The sequence below is a fragment of the Heterodontus francisci genome, chromosome 4, assembly GCF_036365525.1.
Source record: "Heterodontus francisci isolate sHetFra1 chromosome 4, sHetFra1.hap1, whole genome shotgun sequence".
In the NCBI taxonomy this organism is placed as follows: domain Eukaryota; kingdom Metazoa; phylum Chordata; class Chondrichthyes; order Heterodontiformes; family Heterodontidae; genus Heterodontus; species Heterodontus francisci.
This window is the reverse complement of record NC_090374.1, coordinates 32,061,624-32,084,564: the sequence shown is the minus strand read 5'-3', so window position 1 is coordinate 32,084,564 and position 22,941 is coordinate 32,061,624. Positions and strand designations below refer to the sequence as shown.

The following is a 22,941-nucleotide window of genomic DNA, read 5'->3' as shown; positions in this document are numbered from 1 at the left end:
GAGGCTGACTTCCACATCTGAGGACTCCCCTCGGGATGATCTGATTGCGGACAGTGGCTCCTCAGCCCTTCTGCCAATGACCCCAGCTCCAATAGCTGTGACGATTGAGGAAAGTCCTGCACCTGTACAGGAAACCCTCAGCCAGTCGGGACCCTCCAAGCCTCAGGCAGCCAGAGGACGCCCACCAAAGTCATCCCAGGCCAAGGGGCAGCCTGATCAGCAGCCTGCCTTCACCTCAGCTACTAGCGCAGGGGGAACCTTTCGTAGAAGCACACGGAAAGGAGCACCTAGACACTTGGGGTTTCACGGGTGTGTGCAACTTGGTCTTATTATTCGGTATTGTGAACCTTTAAATAAATGGAGGTCACTTTGCTTGCTGAGAATCTCTCATGCTTTCCCTGATGCCCTATCAGATGCCACCTTCACATTTGCTATTCAATGGGCTGCCAGTGCAGGGGAAGGCTGTGTATGGTCACCTTCTCAGCTCTATGCGTGCACTGGTGAGCATGTATGCAAGGCGTGGGAGTGTGATATGAATGAGGGGGCACATGGAATATGGTGAGATGAATATTTATTGAGTTCACTTGGAACGGGCAACATGGTGACAGAAACAAGGTAAGTATGAGATTGTCCTGAGCCTCTCTTGTGCGTCGCTCAATGGCCCTCACCTCCGGTACAAGGGCTTCATCATCCCGCACTACCTTCTCGGCATCCTCCACCACATCCTCCTCGTCGGATGAGGAGTGGCATTCAATCATGACATTCAAGTCCTCCCCCCTCTGCAGTGCTAGATTGTGCAGAGCACAGCAGAACACTACGATACATGAGACCCTCACTGGGGCATACTGCAAGGCTACACCAGATCGATCCAGGCACTGGAATCTGATCTTCAGAAGCTCAATGGCCTGCTCGATGGTCGCTCGGGTGGACTCATGGCAGGTGTTGTACCTCTCCTCTGCTGCAGTGCGAAGGTTCCACATAGGCTTCAGTAGCCATGTCTTCAAGGGATAGCCCTTGTCCATGAGAACCCAGCCCCAAAGCTGTGCGGGAGGCCGGAAAATGTTTGGCACCTGGGAATGCTGAAGTTGGTAGGCGTTGTGGCTGCTTCCTAGGAAGTGAGCACACACCGGCGGGGAATGCTTTTGGTGATCACAGAGCAAATTTACATTGATGGAATAGAAGCCCATCTTGTTGATGAAGGTCACTGGCTTTTTTTTAATTTGTTTGTGGGATGTGGGTGTCTCTGGCTAGGCCAGCATTTATTGCCCATCCCTAATTACCCTTGAACTGAGTGGCTTGCCAGGCCATTTCAGAGGCCATTTTTTAAGAGTCAACCACATTGCTGTGGGTCTAGTGTCACATGTAGGCCATACCAGGTAAAGAGAGCAGCTTTCCTTCCCTAAAAGACATTAGTCGCTCCATGGGAGCCTTGATGTGTGAAATCCATGACACCTTGCCTTTGGGGAATCCAGCGATGGCCCGAAAGCCAAATACCCTCTCTTCCTGACTGTCAGAGTCAGTCCAGTACCTCACATTGTCGCCGACCCTCTTGAAGAGAGCCTTGGTCACTTCCTTGATGCCTTCGGTGGATCCCTGGAAACACCCAGATGCGTAAAAGTTAGTGCTACGGTGATGATCAGGGCCACGGGCACTAGATGTCCACCAAAGCCCATGGATCACAGCTCATCCTGCAGCACGGCACATAAGTCGATTATGGCCTCCTTGGAGAGCCGCAGTCTTCACTGACACTGCACTCGGATGTTTGGAGGTAGCTGAGGTGAGGCCAGTTCACTCTCTGCCACAGATAATCTCTTCTTGGTGCGGCCTGGTGCTGTGACTCCCCTGGTTGATCTTCACCATGTTGGAAACTGGTGCCTGGCCCTGCCTCCCTCTGAGTCTCTGCTGCGCAGCACTGGGGTCTACATAGACTGGGTGTATGAGATCCATGCCAGCTGATCGCTCCCCTCCTGTGCGCTGTCCCTGACGAGAGGTTCTTGCCTTTGGAACCTTCCCCTTACCACTCCCCTCTGAATATGGGCCAATGACCTTCAGCACAGAGAGCCCACCTCCTGAAACAAAGCCCACTCTTGTAGGAACCCCTCTGAACCCAACCTTGCCTTGAGGGCTGCAACCCTCAAAATGGGATTAGAATAGATAGGTGCTTGATGGCCGGCATGGACATGATGGTCAGAAGGGCCTGTTTCTGTGCTGTATAAATCTATGACTCTATAACCCCACTGTGCCCACCTTTGTCTCAATGTCTGCAGCACTGTTGAGAAATGGTTACCGTACCCCCATGTTACCCTTCCTGCAATCATCCAACACTCCCCATGGCTGCTTTACATGGGCGGCACTGAGGCCCAGCCTCAATACCGCCACCTTTAACCGGATGTGGATCAGAAGGTGTGCGATTCCTGTGCGCCGTTGATTAAATTCAAAACCCTTCATAAAGTTAGAGTGAGGTCCCTATAAATACATATTAAGTACCTGCTCAGCAATTCAAATTGCAGTCTAGCCATGTCATAGTGGCAACGCCACCTTGGACCTTTCCCACCACTGCCAAAATATGGAACCAAAGTCACGATGGATTTCTGGGTGAGCACGTTCCTTCCCATTTATCAGGCTCCCTTGTTTCCAATTCCACTCTTGTTGGCTGGATAGAATTTAGCCCAATATGTGCAATTAGTAATCTGGTTTTCATCAAAGCCCCGCTATTCATGCACAGAAATATATACAAGCTACAGCTTCATGCATGCATTTCCCCATCTTATTTTTGTGTACAATCAGTTATACGCATCTAAAATAGCAGCACACGACAATAATGTATTCTCAGTGCTTTGGTGATAATTTATAGCATCAGAATTGTTCAGTTGCATTTTTGCAATCTAACTTTCAACTAGACATCCATGCTAAAATTTCCATCCTCAATTTTCTATGTTAGCTTTTAGAAAACATATTTTTGTCACAAACTGGGACACGACTTATGCACCTAACATTCATCCCTTCACTCTTTGCCTCCAATCGCAGATGGTGGAGTATTTTCCAATGGCAGAGCTCTGATGGCAGAAACAGAGTTTGCCCATTTCTGCTCCGCCATGTAAAGTTTTTTTTAAATTCATTCAGGGCTGTGGGCGTCGCTGGCTAGGCCAGCATTTATTGCCCATCCCTAATTGCCCTTGAGAAGGTGGTGGTGAGCTGCCTTCTTGAACCGCTGCAGTCCATTTGGGGCAGGTATACCCACAGGTATACGTAAAGTGCTTAAATGGAAAACAGGAGATAGTTAAGCGGCTTAAGTGATCTAAACATGAAAGAATAGGAGACACAGTGGAAGAAATTAAAGACATTTGAGAGACACACAAAACTTGTGAATAATTGAGGAGCTGAATGGGTGAGGCAGGCCTTAAAATGAAAAAGGGGTTGGCATAGTGGATCAGGCTCCAGTAGCACCAGCCTGAGAAAAGTAAAAAACCATCAACTATGAAGCATTTCTCCCTGCCCCTCCCCACAACCCCTGCACCATTTTTTAACACCATGTCCCCAACCTAAACATCAACCTTCCTAATAACACTGGGCTGCAAGAAGCCTGATAGGAAGGGGAAGGTGCTGGGGGTGGAATTCATCTTGAGCAGCGTTAGTGAATCAGCTTACCCTTTCACAGTCTGCCTTTCTTTTCCATTGACTCCACCCCCACACTGTTCCTTTAATTTGCATTGAAGTTCATTCCACCAGTGTGGAAGGCCACAGGCAGAGAGGATGAGTGAAAGTGGGACATGGAAATTAAATGACAAGGCACAGAAAGCTAATGGTTACAGTTGTTGCAGAATGTGGGTGTTTGTCGAAGTTGTTATCTAAGTTGTCGAGGAGACCACACTGTAAAGAGCAAATATGGGATGTAAATTTGAGGAACTAGAAGTAAATGGTTGCCTCTCTTGGAAGGAGTGTTTGGGACTCTGATACATGGGGTTGCATTTTATGAGCCCTCCAGCGTGGGGGTCATGGTGGGGCACCGAGAAGGTCCTGCCGCATTTTTCTGGTGGTGGCGAGGCCTTGGTGCCACCTTCATTTGCCGAATAAAACCTATGGAAATACATGATAATTACCTTGATCGAGTGGCCGGTTGCCGGAATACCCACACCTTCTGATCCCCGTTTGAGGATTCAAGGTGAGACACTGGTGGAGAGGGGGGGAGAACAAAGAACAAGAACAAGGAACAAAGAAAATTATAGCACAGGAACAGGCCCTTCGGCCCTCCAAGCCTGCGCCGATCCAGATCCTCTATCTAAACATGTCGCCTATTTTCTAAGGGTCTGTATCTCTTTGCTTCCTGCCCATTCATGTATCTGTCTAGATACATCTTAAAAGACGCTATCGTGCCCGCGTCTACCACCTCCGCTGGCAACGCGTTCCAGGCACCCACCACCCTCTGCGTAAAGAACTTTCCACGCATATCCCCCCTAAACTTTTCCCCTCTCACTTTGAACTCGGGACCCCCAGTAATTGAATCCCCCACTCTGGGAAAAAGCTTCTTGCTATCCACCCTGTCTATACCTCTCATGATTTTGTACACCTCAATCAGGTCCCCCCTCAATCTCCGCCTTTCCAATGAAAATAATCCTAATCTACTCAACCTCTCTTCATAGCTAGTGCCCTCCATACCAGGCAACATTCTGGTGAACCTCCTCTGCACCCTCTCCAAAGCATCGACATTCTTTTGGTAATGTGGCGACCAGAACTGCACGCAGTATTCCAAATGTGGCCGAACCAAAGTCTTCGACAACTGTAACATGACCTGCCAACCCTTGTACTCAATACCCCGTCCGATGAAGGAAAGCATGCCGTATGCCTTCTTGACCACTCTATTGACCTGCGTTGCCACCTTCAGGGAACAATGGACCTGAACACCTAAATCTCTCTGTACGTCAATTTTCCCCAGGACTTTTCCATTTACTGTATAGTTCCCTCTTGAATTGGATCTTTCAAAATGCATCACCTCGCATTTGCCCTGATTGAACTCCATCTGCCATTTCTCTGCCCAACTCTCCAATCTATTTATATTCTGCTGTATTCTCTGACAGTCCCCTTCACTATCTGCTACTCCACCAATCTTAGTGTTGTCTGCAAACTTGCTAATCAGACCACCTATACTTTCCTCCAAATCATTTATGTATATCACAAACAACAGTGGTCCCAGCACGGATCCCTGTGGAACACCACTGGTCACACGTCTCCATTTTGAGAAACTCCCTTCCACTGCTACTCTCTGTCTCCTGTTGCCCAGCCAGTTCTTTATCCATCTCGCTAGTACACCCTGGATCCCATGCGACTCCACTTTCTCCATCAGCCTACCATGGGGAACCTTATCAAATGCCTTACTGAAGTCCATGTATATGACATCTACAGCCCTTCCCTCATCAATCAACTTTGTCACTTCCTCAAAGAATTCTATTAAGTTGGTAAGACATGACCTTCCCTGCACAAAACCATGTTGCCTATCACTGATAAGCTCATTTTCTTCCAAATGGGAATAGATCCTATCCCTCAGTATCTTCTCCAGCAGCTTCCCGACCACTGACGTCAGGCTCACCGGTCGATAATTACCTGGATTTACCCTGCTACCCTTCTTAAACAAGGGGACAACATTAGCAATTCTCCAGTCCTCCGGGACCTCACCCGTGTTTAAGGATGCTGCAAAGATATCTGTTAAGGCCCCAGCTATTTCCTCTCTCTCTTCCCTCAGTAACCTGGGATAGATCCCATCCGGACCTGGGGACTTGTCCACCTCAATGCCTTTTAGAATACCCAACACTTCATCCCTCCTTATGCCGACTTGACCTAGAGTAATCAAACATCTGTTCCTAACCTCAACATCCGTCATGTCCCTCTCCTCGGTGAATACCGATGCAATGTACTCGTTTAGAATCTCACCCATTTTCTCTGACTCCACGCATAACTTTCCTCCTTTGTCCTTGAGTGGGCCAATCTTTTCTCTAGTTACCCTCTTGCTCCTTATATATGAATAAAAGGCTTTGGGATTTTCCTTAACCCTGTTTGCTAAAGATATTTCATGACCCCTTTTAGCCCTCTTAATTCTTCGTTTCAGATTGGTCCTACATTCCCGATATTCTTTCAAAGCTTCGTCTTTCTTCAGCCTCCTAGACCTTATGTATGCTTCCTTTTCCCTCTTAGCTAGTCTCACAATTTCACCTGTCATCCATGGTTCCCTAATCTTGCCATTTCTATCCCTCATTTTCACAGGAACATGTCTCTCCTACACGCCAATCAACCTCTCTTTAAAAGCCTCCCACATATCAAATGTGGATTTACCTTCAAACAGCTGCTCCCAATCTACATTCCCCAGCTCCTGCCGAATTTTGGTATAGTTGGCCTTCCCCCAATTTAGCACTCTTCCTTTGGGACCACTCTCGTCTTTGTCCATGAGTATTCTAAAACTTACGGAATTGTGATCACTATTCCCAAAGTAGTCCCCTGCTGAAACGTCAACCACCTGGCCGGGCTCATTCCCCAACACCAGGTCCAGTATGGCCCCTTCCCGAGTTGGACTATTTACATACTGTTCTAGAAAGCCCTCCTGGATGCTCCTTACAAATTCTGCTCCATCTAGACCTCTAACACTAAGTGAATCCCAGTCAATGTTGGGAAAATTAAAATCTCCTATCACCGCCACCCTGTTGCTCCTACATCTTTCCATAATCTGTTTACATATTTGAACCTCTATCTCACGCTCGCTGTTGGGAGGCCTGTAGTACAGCCCCAACATTGTTACCACACCCTTCCTATTTCTGAGTTCTGCCCATATTGCCTCACTGCTCGAGTCCTCCATCGTGCCCTCCTTCAGCACAGCTGTGATATCCTCTTTGACCAGTACTGCAACTCCTCCACCCCTTTTACCTCCCTCTCTATCCCGCCGGAAGCATCGATATCCTGGGATATTTAGTTGCCAATCATGCCCTTTTCTTAACCAAGTCTCAGTAATAGCAATAACATCATACTCCCAGGTACTAATCCAGGCCCTAAGTTCATCTGCCTTATCTACTACACTTCTTGCATTAAGACAAATGCACCTCAGACCACCAGTCCCTTTGCGTTCATCATCTGCTCCCTGTCTACTCTTTCCCTTAGTCACACTGACTTCATTATCTAGTTCCTTACAGGCTTTAGTTACTACCTCATTACTGTCCACTGACCTCCTCATTTGGTTCCCATCCCCCTGCCACATTAGTTTAAACCCTCCCCAACAGCGTTAGCAAAAGCATCCCCAAGGACATTGGTTCCAGTCTGGGCCAGGTGTAGACCGCCCAATTTGTAATAGTCCCACCTCCCCCAGAACCGGTCCCAATGTCCCAAAAATCTGAACCCCTCCCTCCTGCACCATCTCGCAAGCCACGCAATCATCCTGATTATTCTTTCATTTCTACTCTGACTATCACGTGGCACTGGTAGCAATCCTGAGATTACTACCTCTGAGGTCCTACTTTTTAACTTGGCTCCTAACTCCCTAAATTCTGCTTGTAGGACCTCATCCCATTTTTTACCTATATCATTGGTGCCTATGTGCACAACGACAACTGGCTGTTCACCCTCCCCTTTCATAATGTTCTCCAGCCGATCTGAGACATCCCTGACCCGTGCACCTGGGAGGCAACATACCATTCGGGAGTCTCGTTTCCGACCACAGAACCGCCTATCTACTCCCCTTACAATCGAATCCCCGATGACTATAGCCCTTCCACTCTTTTTCCCGCCCTTCCGAACAGCAGAGCCATCCACGGTGCCATGACCCTGGCTACTGCTGCCTTCCCCTGGTGAGCCATCTCCCTCAACAGTATCCAAAACGGTATACCTGTTTTGGAGGGAGATGACCGCAGGGGACACCTGCGCTGCCTTCCTGCTCTTTCTCTGCCTTTTGGTCACCCATTCCCTTTCTCCCTCAGCAATTCTAATCTGCAGTGTGACCAATTTGCTAAACGTGCTATCCACGACCTCCTCAGCATCGCGGATGCTCCAAAGTGAGTCCATCTGCAGCTCCAGAGCCGTCATGCGGTCTAACAAGAGCTGCAGCTGGACACACTTCCAGCACGTGAAGGAGTCAGGGACATCAGCCGTGTCCCTGAGCTCCCACATTGAGCAAGAGGAGCATGACACGGGTCTGAGATCTCCTGCCATTTTCAATCTTAAACTTAAGTTAGTCTTAACTTAGATAAACGAAAAAGGAACGAAAAGTTTTTACCAATCACACGAACAAAAAATAAATAGAAAAAGCCTTACCTTATCTGCACACCACCGAGTCCTTTTTTTTGGTTAGAGGAGGAGGGAGGGTGGGAGACACTACAGGTGTTGTGTCTCGGGTTCAACCGCTGCCCAAATATATAGGACTTACTTACCCAGCTGCCACCTCGCTCTCCCTGTCGCCGCCAGCTGCCACCTCGCTCTCCCTGTCGCCGCTGCAAAAAGAAAGGAGGAGTGAAATTTTCAGGGTGGGATGGGGGAGAAGCAGAGCAAAATGTTTCTATTGGATGAGGGGATGGTGGGAAGGGGTTGAAGGGCAAAGGTGACTAAGGTCGGGCGGGAAAGTTCGGCTTGGGAATAATTTTTATTTTGGTAGGAATGTCCAAAAATAAAATATGTGGTCATTGGGATTACGGGGAGGCGGCGGGATGGCGGGGGAGGGGATGCGGGTGGTAGAGGGGCTTTCAGCTTTTACTGAAATCTTCAAAATTAATGTCAAACGAATGTATCTGTAAAAATGTAAGTTTGGATGAAGGGCTTGAAGAAGTTCTGCTTTTCCCTCCGACGGGATTTTCGTTTGTCTCTTTTACCTTGTTCACTTTCATTGCTTTCTTTTTCCCTCCTGGTGTTTGATAAAGTGTCTACCAAAACTCGTTTTCACAGCCACATCTCCTTCCTCAGTGACTGTCTCCAGCTCTGACTTATTCCACGTGGATTCCAACTGAAGTTTCATCCTTCATGTTTTGAATCCACCCAGGATTACAGGTATCTCCAAGAAATACAACGTTCCTCGGACTGCTGTTCTAGCCGCATCCTGAGATCTACACTCAGTGCCATGCTCCGCCACATGTACACACTTGACCTGTCTCTCCAGAAGCGCCACCTCACCTTATCTCAAAGCTGTTCTACTCTGCAGTTTCATTTCATCCTTCATCTTATCCAATGCATTAACAAAAAAAATGTTTTCTTCCTTTCAGGTGTTAAGGAATGCAAGCCCCAGCAGCTGACGGGGACTAATGCCCCTCCAGATCCTTCTTCCCCTTCACTTCCCTCTGACCCCACCCCTTCTGATCTGACCCCTTGCCGTGTATTCACTATACCCTCTGACCTTCCCCTCTCTGACGCTGAACGTTCTATACTCGGCAAAGGACTCAGTTTTATCCCCTTTCTCCCCCACCTGAATAAATTTCGCGCTCGGCATGATGTTGACCTCTGCTTCCGTCACCTTCGCCTCCGTGCTCACTTCTTTGACCAGGAGTGCTCCCCCCGACCAACAGACCGTTCACCCACCTCCAGCATTTTCCTTCCACCTTGACCCCTCCCTTTGGCCTCTTACTCACTCTTGATCTTTTCATTGAGAACTATCGGCGAGACATCAGCTGTCTCAATTTCTCTGCTCCCCTCACTCACTCACTCGAAACTGTCTCCCTCTAAACTTTCTGCATTCCGTTCTCTCAAGTCTAACCCCGATATTGTGATCAAACCTGAAGACAAGGATGGTGCTGTTGTTGTCTGGCATACCGACCTCTACCCTGCAGAGGCTGAGTGCCAACTCTCAGACACTTCTCCCTACCTCCCCCTGGACCATGACCCCACCACTGAACATCAAGCTACTGTCCATAGGACTGTCACTGACCTCATCTCCTCCGGAGATCTTCCCTCTACAGCTTCCAACCTCATAGTCCCGCAGCCCCGGACAGCCCGCTTCTACCTCCTTCCTAAAACCCATAAACAGGACTGCCCTGGCAGACCCATCGTTTCAGCCTGTTCCTACCACACTGAATTTATTTCTTCCCATCATGACTTTATCTTTTCTCTGCTGGTCCAGTCTCTTCCCACTTACATCCATGACTCTTCTGACGCCCTACGTCATTTTGACAATTTCCAGTTTCCTGGCCCTAACCGCCTCCTCTTCACTATGGACATCCAATCTCTCCACCTCCAACCCCCACCAGGATGGTTCTTGGGATCTCCGCTCCTTCCTTGGAACAGAGGTCCAACCAGTCCCCATCCACCACCACATTCCTCCACCTGGCTGAACTTGTTCTCACATTGAACAACTCCAACTCCAATCACTTCCTTCAAGTAAAAGGTGTTGCTATGGGTACCCGCATGTGTCCTAGTTATGCCTGTCTTTTTGTGGGATATGGCGAACATTCCTTCTTCCAGTCCTACTCAGGCCCCCTCCCCCAACTCTTGTTCCAGCACATTGATGACTGTATCGGTGCCGTTTCCTGCTCCCGCCCCGAACTGGGAAACTTTATCAGCTTTGCTCCAATTTCCACCCTTCTCTCACCTTTACATGGTCCATCTCCGACACTTTCCTTCCTTTCCTGGACTTCCCTGGCTCCATCACAGAGGATAGGCTGTCTACTAATATTCATTATAAGCCCACCGACTCCCACAGCTACTTTGACCACACTTCTTCACACCCTGCCTTCTTTAAGGGCTCAATTCCATTCTCCCAGTTTCTCCGTCTCCGACACATCTGCTGTGATGATGCAACCTTCCACAACAGCACCTCTGATATGTCTTCCTTTTTCCTCAACGGAGGATTCCCTCCCACTGTGATTGACAGGGCCTTAAACTGTATCCGGCCCATTTCCCGCACTTCTGCCCTCTCACCTTACCCTGCCTCCCAAACCATGACAGTGTTCCCCTTGTCCTCACTTTCCACCCCACCAGCCTCCACATCCAGAGGATCATCCTCTGCCATTTCCACCACCTCCAGCGTGATGCCACCACCAAACGTATCTTCCCCTCCCCTTCCGTCAGCATTCCGAAGTGATCATTCCCTCCACGACACCCCGGTCCACTCCTCCATTACCCCTGACACCTTGTCCACTTCCCACGGCACCTTCCCATGCAGTCGCAGGGGGTGTAATACCTGTCCTTTTACGTCCTCTCTCCTCACTATCCAAGGCCTCAAACACTCCTTCCAGGTGAAGCAGCGATTTACTTATACTTCTTTCAATTTAGTGTACTGTATTCACTGCTCACAACGTGGTCTGCTCTACAAGAGACCAAATGCAGATTGGGTGACCTCTTTGCTGAACACCTCTACTCAGTCCGAAAGCATGACCTTGTGCTTCCGGTCGCTTGCCATTTCAACACTTCCCCCTGCTCTAATGCCAACATTTCTGTCTTAGGCCTCTCCAATATTCCAGTGAACATCAACTCAAGCTCGAGGAGCAGCACCTGATCTTTCAGTTAGGTACTCTATAACCTTGCCGCCTGAACATTGAGTTCAATAACTTCAGAGCATGACTGGCCTTTTTTAATACTTTATTTTTTAAACATGTGTCTGCTTTCAATGTAATCAGAGCTGCTCATTATTCCGCTATTAACAGTCTCTCTGGTGCCAGGCAAACCCCCCCCCTCACCTACCAAGACTGATGCAGATATTATTTCGTCACATGAGCATTAAAACTTAAAATTGCAAGCCCTTGACTGGAAAGACGTTTTTCATAGTAACAGACAGTGTTGGAACAATCGGGACCCAGTCATTGCTTCCCCAATGCACAGAATAAGCGGTCATACCAGTTTTCATCACATGACTGACTGACTGTTGGAGTTTTTTTGAATTTGAACTTCCAACTGGGAAAGAAGTCAGAAAGCACTTTTCTCCTGGACTAAGAAGACCTCTCTCTCCTGTCTGCTCTCATCTCACTCTCACCAGCTTCAAAAACCATTGAAGACATATGAACCCCAAGAGAGAAAAGTCTCCTGCAGTGAACAAGGTTTAAGAAGAATACTGGGCCCGAATGAAAAGTAAGAACTGTCTACAATCAATGACTCTATGGCGAGCTGGAAACACAGAAACAGTAACAAGAAATCCCCTTTAGAGACTGCCTCGAACCTCTCCATTTTATTTTTTCCTCTGCTCTTTTCTGTCCCTATTTGCATGTGTGTGTCGTATATGCATGCTAGCATGGGCACATTGTATATCCGTATTAGAGTTTAAGTTTAAGATTTAATAAATTTCACTTTTTTTCTTTAAACCTAAGGAAGCCTGTTTATGTTCATTTCTTCGCCTTATAATTGGAAAGCTGTGAACAAGGATTCACAAAGGGAGAGATCAAAACACAGTGTGTTTAAAAATTAAACCCTGTTACAGTAAGACCAGGTGAAGACAGCAAAAGACCCCTATATACTTTTCTCACCTGGTCAGAACACTGGAGTAATGCTTTGTCTTTCACCACAATCATTAACACATGCTTTGCATTTGTCCCAGGACAGCTTTGTTATTTAATCTCTCCTGCCCTATCAAACAACTTCCCCTATGTTCTCCCCCCCACCCCGCTCCCCTTCACTTGCTTAAAACCTAATTATTTTCTAACCTTTGCCAGTTCTGATGAAAGGTCACAGATCTGAAATGTTAACAGATGCTGCCAGACCTACTGAGTATTTCCAGCATTTCTTGTTTTTGAATAAAGAAAAGTATTGACTTGTTCTGCTTCAGATTGTGAAGCAATTCTGTACCACAAAAATATTTTTCTCCAAAGTGACTAGTTTTGAGTTTGACTTGGTCCTTCCACGTGTCCAAACCTATCTGGTGGCATAAATTTCAGATCCATGGCTTTTCTAAACATTGTAGGTAGTTTATTTGCTTTTTAAATTTGCCTTCCGGTATTGGAAGTTTTCTCGCACTGTTAAGCCTCGCACTGACTCCTGCTGTGGTCAGTGTCATTTCCTGGGGAATCTCTCTTCTAGAGTAGGTATTTATTTCTTAAGCGCAGCTTTGCAGCGTTATTTCAATAATCTCTTCATTCCCTTCCCCTGGAGTATCAAGTATTTGCAACCGCTTTTGTTTCTTGTGCCGCCTCGCGGTCACCCCGTGTTTTGTTGCTGACCTTGGATCTGCCTTTGCTCGGGATCTGGTTTTCCCAATGCTGCCAGCCCAGTGTGCCATTAAAATCAATTTTCTATCCTTTCTAAGGGTTGCTCACCAAATCCTTGGCCATTGCTTGGTTCTCCAACTTAAAGCCTGCGATCAGTTTTGGCGCCACTTTTTTCAGGTCTGACTTTCCAACCTTCTTTAAAGTTGTTTTTCAAAGTTTTCTGTGTCCTTCACAGCTACCATGATGGCGTATGGCAAGAATTACTGCTGCTCACCGTGTTGTATGTTTGGTAGTCTAGCTAGGAGAGATTACTGAGTCATCGGTAAGTTTTAACAATAACTAGTTTATTATATGTTGAAGAACTATATACAGCTTTGCAGAAGTATGTCTAAGCCCAATGAAGCCATGCTGCTTCTCTTCTCTTCAAGTCTCTCTCCCCTGTCATCTCTTACATCATCACAGTGGGCGGTGTTACTCGCAATGTCCCAGACATTATCCTTTTCAAACTCTTATACTACAACAGGGAAGATCAGCCAACCTGAAGGCTGGACCTTATTTGCATGTTACTTGCCAACTTCCCTATCTAAGCAGTCGGGAAGCAACTGCCCAGCAATTAAAATCAGGTGGCTCAGAAAACACAGCTGAAGGCCCGATCCCCGAGACAAGGTAAGTGCATCAGCGGGCTCGAGGAGGGAATCACAGCTGGGGAAAGCACAGGAGCCCAAAGCAGGGGAGAACCAATGTTTTCCTGTGTGGCCTGGAGAAACACTCCAATGTTCTTATTAATTCCTCTTTAACATTTCTTTGTGTGTTGACAGGACCTTACATAGAATAACATAGAATATACAGCACAGAAAGAAGCCACTGGGCTCAACCAGTCCATAGCCAATGTTTGTGCTCCACTCAAGCCTCCTCCCATCTTTCATCATCTTAACTCTATTAATATAACACTCTACTCCCTTCTCTCTCATATGCTTATTTAGTCTCTCCTGAAAAGCATAGATACTACTTTCCTCAACTATTCCACATTTTCCACTCTCTGGATAAAGACCTTTCTTCTGAATTAAAAACAGAAAGTGCTGTAAATACTCAGCAGGTCAGGCAGCATCTATGGAGAAAGAAGCAAAGTTAACATTTCAGGTCTGTGACCTTTCATCAGCCTGACCTTCTGAGTATTTCCAGCACTTTCTGTTTTTATTTCAGATTTCCAGTATCTGCAATATTTTTCTTTTCTTCTGAATTCCCTATCTTATATTGATGGCCTCTGATTTTGCTCTTCCCCACAAGTGGAAACATTGCCTCTGTGTCTACTCCATCAAAACATTTCAGAATTTAAAGCCTTCTATTAAGTCATCCCTTAGCCTTCTCTTTTCAAGAGAAAAAAGTGACTCAGCCTGTTCATCCTTTCATGGTAGGTAAAACCTTACATTTTTGGTACTATTTGTGTAAATCATTTTGGCACCTTCCCCAGTGCCTCTATATCCAGAACTATAAACAGAACGCCAAGTGTAGTTAACTGATGTTCAATACAAGTTTAGCATAACTTCTTTACTTTTCAATTCTATTGCTGTAGAAATAACGGTAGTGCTTCTTTAGCTTTCTTATGGCCTTATTAATCTGTGTCACTACACTTAGTAATTTGTGTAATTGTACTCCTAGATCCCTTTACTCCTCTACCTGATTTAGAATGCTATTTTCCACTATGTGATCTCCTTGCTTTGCTTACCAAAATGTAATACTTCACACCTACCTGTGTTGAATTTCATTTGCCAGTTATAAGGCCATTCTGCAAGCTTATGAATGTCTCCTTGTAATTTGTTGCAGTCCACCTCTGTAATGACTAGCTCCACCCCACCACCTCACTTCTCCCTATTTGGCACCAGCTGAAAATTTAAAATTTGTGTTCTTGATTCCAAACTCTAAATTGTTAATATAAATTGTGAACAACTGTGGTCCCAGCATTGATCCTTGTGGTACCTACTTTACACCTGCTGCCATTCTGAGTAGTTAGCCTTTACCCCTATTCTTTGCTTTCTGCCTTGCAGCCAGCTAGCTATCCATTCTGTGACATGCCCCTTGCCTCTGCATACTCTGACCTTAATCATTAGTCTATTATGTGCCACCTTATCAAAGACCATTTGGAAATCTAGATGTATAACCTATATTGCATTACCCTTCTCGACTCTGTCTGTTACCTCTTCAAAGAATTCAATAAGGTTGATCAAGTAAGAATTTTCCTTTTGAAATCCCTACTGACTATTCATTGTTATATTTTTGGTTTCTAGATTTTTTTATTTTCTCCTTTAGTAGAGATTCCATTATTTTTCCTATTGCTGATGTTAAGTTGACTGGTCTATAGTTCCCTGGACTTGTTCCATCTCCCTTCTTAAATACAGGTCTAATGTTAGCTATACATATTGTCCTCGAGTACTACAACTTTTTCTAACAAATTATTAGAAATATGTGTCGTGCTTCTGATATCTCCTCTCTTGATTATTTTAAAATGCATGGATGCAATCTATCCAGACCAGTGGCTTTATCCTCTTTGAATTTGATTAGTTTATTTAATATTTCTGTTCTTTTCATTTTAAATGTGGTTATAACATTTTTAAGCTCATCTTCCAATGTCAGGTCCACCTGATCTGTCTTTCTGGTATGTACTGAAATAAACTAATTATTTAATATTTCTACCATTTCGCTATGCCTGTCTGTGATTTTATCCTGTCCCTCCCTTAGTGGCTCTACTCCCATCCCAACATTCCTTTTTTACTTAAGTAGCTGTCAAATATTTAACTATTTTGTTTTATTGTCCTTGATAATTTAATTTCTTTTTGCCTTTCTGATTGTTCTGACTTCTCTCCTAATCTCTTTGAATTCTCCCTCGTCATGCTGTCCATTTACTTATTGTATGCTTCTTTCTGTACCCTCAGTTTCTCCCTTATGTCTTCATTCATCCATTAGTGTTCTCATTAATGTTTCGTTTGTTCTTGTTTTTTAGCAGAATATATTTTTCCCAGGCTCTGCTGTACACTGTTTTAAATGTTTCTTATTACTGTTCTACATCACTGTTCGCCAATATCGTTCATTTCATCTTCCCAAGTTCTATTCTCAGCCCCTCAAAATTGAATTTCCTCCAATCTATTACCCTGTTTTTATGTCATATTTATGTCCTTCTCAATTATTATCTTAAAATATATTATATTATGGGCACTATTGCCTAGATGTTCCCCTATGTTTACTTCTCGTATCTGCTCTGGTTCATTCCCCATAACTAGATTCAGGACTGAATCCTCCCTTTTTAGGCTTCTTAAATACTGGGTTAGAAAGGAGTCCTGTACGCATAGTAGGAACTCCACTCCCTTATCCCCTTTACCTATTTCTTCTGGCCAATTAATTTCAGGGTAGATGAAATCCCCTATGATTATTATTCTATGTTTTTATTCATTTCCTTAATTTATTTGTATAATTTTTCCTCTAACTCTCTTCCAGGATTGGGTGGTCTGTACACTAGCCCTATTAGTGTGGCAGATCCTTTATTATCTTTCATCTCTATTGTTACTATCCCATCAGGGACCATTAACATTTAAAAAGAGAAAGTTGAATTACCAGTTATTACTGAAAGAATAATGCCACAAGATTTCACATTTTAAACAAAAACCTTGCTGTGCAAGAGTTAAACAAAGCAAAACACGACAAAGTTAACACTACAATTTGGAAACATTTATATTTTAAACTTAAAATCTTAACAGAACATGAAGATGAATACTTTAATCTCTAAATATCAACAGAACACCCTCGTTTGAATGTTACTTACACCCAAAGATTCCCCATATGTTACAGGATCTTAGTGACTTGTTCACTTCTCCTGGTCCAAACCCAAAGTGTACCATAGCTCTTAGGAATTCACTTTGATTTCCTTAATTCCTTAGTTATCTTCTGAGGTATCAGATCTCTCGGATCTGGACTTCCCAGCTTGAGCCTGACACAAACAGAAACACCCCTGCTTCCCGATGGGCTCTTTGCTTCTGAGTCCGACTGACTTCCAAAAGCCAAATGCTTTCCAAAAGCCAACTTCTTGACTCTGGCAGCAAGCACACAGATCAAAAAACCAATAGGCACCCTTTGCATCATCTATCTCCCTAGCACTATGGTACATATGGAATGTTCCAGATACCACTTTATAATAATTATTTCCAACTACAAATCTTCTCTTTGATTCCTGATACCCACATTAATAATTGATATTGCTAACAATGATACAGAAAACTCTCCTAGACTGGTTCAAACTGCCCATCTAGATGAGGCCACCTGTGGTTTTATGGCTCTCACCTCTATAACGCTGTCTCTGTAAGCACTCATGAAGAGATTTTTGAACTTTAAATCTTCTTTTTGTTCTGGGAAATCAAATGAATCATTTAAACCCCTGACTGCGGTAGCTGCAGGCACACTGTCTCCACCAAATGGTATAAGGACCAGGGGACATAGATTGAAAGTTTTGGGCAAGAACTGCAGGGGAAATATGAGGAAGCAATCTTTTAAGCAGCGGGTGGTAAGGACCTGGAACTTGCTGCCCACAAGGATGATGGAAGCAAAGATGATCAATGACTTTGAGAGGAACTTGGATGGCCACCTGAGAGAAATAGACTTGCAGGACTACAGGGATTGAGCCAGTGAGTGGGACTGACTACATAGCTCTGTGGAAAGCCGGTATAGATTCTATAGGCCGAATGACCTCCTCCTGTGCCGTAAATGACTCAATGACTCTGTAACAAGTTAAGAAGGGTTCCCATTATGTCGGGTCTTTACACTTCCTACTATGATCTCACTAAATAAACATGGGCCGCCCTTTGATTTGTAACCACCCTGGGTTTGTTTGCCAGTTTCTCAAACCAGGTGTTTTCATTTGTCTTGCATTAAAAAAATTCAATTCCCAAATTAAAAGTTACCTCTCGAATATTACCACAAACCATGAACCAGATGTTCGTAACACTATCCACATGGATTCTACTTCTGTATTACTGATGCTATATTACTTTTGTCTACTGCCATTATGTTATCTCTAATTAGTATAATGACAACACCTGCCTTTTCTCTCTCTAGCTTTTCTAAATATATTATTCCCTGATTTTTTTATATCTTTGGATTGCAACCATTTTTAAATCCACATATGTGGCATGGCATTCATCTCCGCACTGTATTGTAACCTACTGCAGTCTCATCCTGATTATTCAAAATCATTATTGCACAAACACAATTTGAATTATCCAATGTAAATAATGACAATATGGGAATTTAATGTTAAAGCTTTTTTAAATTATCACTTCATTTAAAAAAGTGGCTTTGAAGCAAGTGAAATAGATCACACATCATTCATTCGTCTGTGTGAGTAACAGCTTTTTCACTGATATCTTTAACACATCAGACTTAAATACATCTAATCCGTATATGCTCATACTAAACCATGGTGGTACTTTTGATTTACCTTGATTCCCTTTTAAAAATTGTGATACTTCTTCCAACCTCATTCTAGCTCCTTAAACTAATCAACCAGAAACTCCTCCCATCTATGACCTATTCCTAAGCTTTTTTCTGCCCAGAACACATTTATGGGCCAACACAACACACCACACCTGACAGTATCCTAAAAATGCCATTGGGTTTATTTTTTTAAAATGTGCCCTGGCCCAATTAGCGAAACATTTAGGTTTTGGCATTGTCCAAAGTTTTTATTGGTTAAGTGAGTCTTTCAGCTACATGAAAGAAGCATAAAAGAAGTCTTTTTGCAGGTATGTTGTTATTGGTCAGTTTGCTTTGATAGATTCAGATTTCCCAAAGTTAATCAGAGCAAATATCAGGCGCGCTGGTCGGTGTACAAAGATCAATTGACACTTTGTACACAAAAACAGGGAAACTATAGCCCTGATTTTTTTTTTTATCCTGGGGTGAGAAAGGAGTGGGTTGGGGCTGAAGCAGACACAGCAAATCATTTTCATCTCCATGGTATTAGGCCCAGGAGATTTTAACTCCCAGTTTCTGCCAGAAACTGATGGGAAACATCAGCAGGCTAGTGGGCAGGCAGGAGGGTGGGAGCTCAATACTGAGTGTAAGTGGCCTCCAAAATGGTCCCCACTACTCAGGTAAGCAAAAAGGGGATGATCATATTTCTGGGGGTATTCTATAGACCTCCAAATAGTGAAAGAGAGAGAGAGAAAGAGAGAAGCAAATCTGCAGGGAGATCACAGAGATCACTCCAAGACCTTTGCAGTGGTGATATTGAGGGACTTTAATTACCCAAATATCAATTGAGTAAATGTTAGAGTAAAAGGGTAAAGAGGGGGAGGAATTTCTGAACTGTGTTCAGGAAAACTTCCTTGATCAGCACATTCTTGGCCCAACTAGAAAGGAGTCGTTGCTGGATCTGGTGCTAGAAAATGAGGTGGGCCAAGTGGACCATGTGTCCGTGGGGCAACACTTTGGCATCGTATCATCAGGTTAAGACAAGTAATGCAGAAAAGCAAGGAATGATATAAGGTAGAACCTCCAGATTGAAAGAGGGCTAATTTCAATGGGATGAGAAGGGATCTTACCAAGGTAAAATACAACCAAAGACTGACAGGCAAAACTGCAATGGAACAATGGGTTATCTTTAAGGGAGAGATGTTTCAGGTGCGTGATAGATAGGGGGAGGCGGTGGCGTAGTGGTAATGTCATTGGACTAGTAATCCAGAGGCCTTGGCTAGTGCTCTAGGGACATGACCATGGCAGATGGTGAAATTTGAATTCAATTAATAAATCTGGAATTAAAATCTACTCTAATGGTGACAATGAAACCATTGTCAATTGTTGTAAAACCCATCTGGTTCACTAATGTCCTTTAGGGAAGGAAATCTGCTGCCCTTACCTGGTCTGGCCTATGTGTGACTCCAGATCCACAGCAATGTGGTTGACTCTTAAATGCCCTCTGAAATGGCCTAGCAAGCTATTCAGTTGATGGGCAGTTAGGGATGGGTAATAAATGCTAGCCTGGCCAGCGATGCCCACATCCTATGAACTAATAAAAATAAAAAACATTCTAACAAGAGCGAAAGGTAGAGGAGCCAAAAAAAAGGATCCTTGGATGACGAGGGAGATCGAGATTATGACGAAAAAAAAAAAATAGGGTGTATGATATATATCAGGTGGATTCTTCAAGTGACAACCAGCTAAAATACAATAAGTTGAGAGGGAGTTGAAGAGGAAAATAAGACTGGCAAAGAGAGAATATGAGAATATAATGGCAGTCAACATAAAAGGGAACCCAAAAATCATCTACCGGCACGTAAATAGCAAGGGGGTAGTCAGAGGTGGAATGGGGCCTATTAGGAACATCGGGTATTATATGCTTAGAGGCACAGGGCAAGACAGAGCCTTGAAGGACCCCCCCACCGGCAGTAATTGTCACCAACCCCCCCCCCCCCCCCCCGCCACCACTCCTCTGAAACCCCCCAACCTCACTAACCCCCCCATCCCATCCCAACCCCAAACCCACTGACCTTTCCAGGGGTCTCCAGACGCGTTGGTACTGTAGGACCTCCTGCAGTACAGGCAATGGCTATTGCTCCCAGTTGCTCTGTCGCTACTGCAGAGCTGGCCACCTTCTGATTGGCTGGCAGCTCTTTGAGGCGGGAGCTTGTCCCTTAAATGGACAGCATCCTGGAGAGCGGGGCAGTTAATTGCATGCCCACCGTGGAATTGCAATGGGGTCCGCCAGAGGACTGAGGCGTGGTCTCTCTCACTTTCCGGCCCACCACTGAGATCCCCATCATCACAACAGAATTCAGCTCTATAACTCTAAGTCATGAGGAGGGTGGTGGGTTTCAGGAGGATCTCACCATCTGGAGAAGTGGGGGAAGGGAGACAAGGGTAGGAAAGGTCTAAACTTTCCTAGTGGGGCTTGGAGGAGCAGGATTGCTCCACACAAAAAATGGTCCGAAAGAAGGCAAATGAACTTAGCTCTTTAGGCCTCTTCGGGCTCCAGCTGCTCCACACCAGGATGACTGATCAGACCCATGGTTAAAATAGCAGACAGCCTCAATTAAAGAAGGACCCCATTGGTTTCCAATGGGTGTCCTTCTCGCCTCCTCAGAAGAGCTGGTTAGAATCGTAGCATGGGGTAATAGAGTGGGGCATCAGCAGGAAAGCTCCCCAGTCAACTTTAACAGCCTGCCCTCCCAGTTTCTGTCAGTCTGGTAAAGTTAAAACTGCCTCTGTGGGTTGGGTTTTCCCTGTCCAGGGTGGCATGCTGTAAGTTGGGGGGGCTGCCGGGAAAATAGCAGGAAGCCGACAGGGAATTTTCCTAGTGGCAGGCAGGGAGACGAGTCAGCTGCCCACTGAATGGAGGCGGGCAACTGATTGACACATGAAAGGCCCCAATTAGGCCCATTTTTCGGGGCCTCAGGCATTTAACCAGAAATGGAGTGGCTCCCCCCACCCCCCCCACTGCAGTTGGAAGTGGCCAGGTTCATGGAGATGGTCCCCCTGACGCAGTCCGGGAGTCCATCTGAGTCAGTGGCTCCATGCACCAAAGAGGGGGCTGCAGACAGGAAAGGCAGCCTTAGTTGTCCCAACGAGCCATCCAGAGTATGTTGCCCTCCAATCGGAGAGGCCTGCCTTCTGGGCCCCTCTGAATATTTATTTTTAACTTACCTCTCTCAAGGTGCCTCAACCTCTCGAACCCCGACCTTCATCAGCAGTGCTGCCGAGGCTTCAGAGTTGCCGCCCTTCTGATTGGGCCAGCAGCATCACAGCAAGTTCAAAGGTGGCCAATTAGGAATCACCTCCAGGGAAATAGCTCCCCCGGTCTGGCTCTCGGCAAGTGCAGCCTCGGGACCCGCATTTGATCCCAACGTCGAAGTCCCGAAGTCGGCGGGAAAATCCAGCCCGATGTCTCTTTTCCTCCAACTGTGTTTCCCTTAAGCAGAAATTGAAGTCACATTGTGTAGTAAAAATTGCAATAGTATGAAATTTGCTATTTGTTTGACATTGTAATAAACATTGATAACCAGTCTGTTTTAAAAGGGTTTATGTCTTTAATAGAATAGTGTGCAGAGAAATTTTGTACAAATGCGATCACATATTCAAATTTATACGTTCTTGGAATATGAGCACCACTGGCTATGACAGCATTTATTGCCCATCCCTAACTGTCCTTGAGAAGGTGGTGGTGAACCACCTTCTTGAACCACTGCAGTCCATGTCGGGTAGGTACACCCACAGTGCTGGTAAGGCAGGGGGTTGCAGGATTTTGACCCAGCAACAGTGAAGGAACAGCGATATCGTTCCAGGTTAGGATGATGAGCGACTTGGAGGAGAACTTACAGGCAGTGGTGTTCCCATGTGTCCGCTGTCCTTGTCCTTCTTGTGATAGAGGTTGCGGGTTTGAAAGATGCTGTCAAAGGAGGCATGGTGAGTTGCTGCAGTGCATTTTGTAGATGCTACACACTGCTGCCACTGTGCATCGGTGATGGGGGGAGTGAATGTTGAAGGTGCTGGATGGGGTGCCAGTCCAGTGGGCTGCATTGTTCTGGATGGTGTCGGGTTTCCGGAGTGTTGTTGGAGCTGCACCCATTCAGGCAATTGGAGAGAATTCTATTACACTCCTGACTTGTCCTTGTAGTTGGTTAACAAGATTTGGAGAGTCAGGAGGTGAGTTACTCACCACAGAATTCCCAGCTTCTGACCTGCTCTCATACCCACAGTATTTATATGGCAGGACCAGTTAAGTTTCTGGTCAATGGTAACCCCCAGAATATTGATGGTAGGATTCAGTAATACAATGCCGGTGAATGGCAAATGGAGATGGTTAGATTTTCTC

The 22,941-nt window shown here is 45.3% G+C and overlaps 1 long non-coding RNA gene across 1 annotated transcript in view; it reads right to left on the bottom strand.

Annotated features, from left to right (window-relative positions):
* The window catches only part of LOC137368638 (uncharacterized), a 41,702-nt gene extending 19,843 nt beyond the window's left edge, over positions 1 to 21,859 (bottom strand). The window contains exons 1-2 of the long non-coding RNA XR_010974795.1: positions 21,774 to 21,859; positions 8,403 to 8,462 (exon numbers count right to left, since the gene is read on the bottom strand). This is a non-coding gene — a long non-coding RNA (uncharacterized lncRNA). The remainder of the gene's footprint in view (positions 1 to 8,402; positions 8,463 to 21,773) is intronic.
* Positions 21,860 to 22,941: the final 1,082 nt, after the last annotated feature.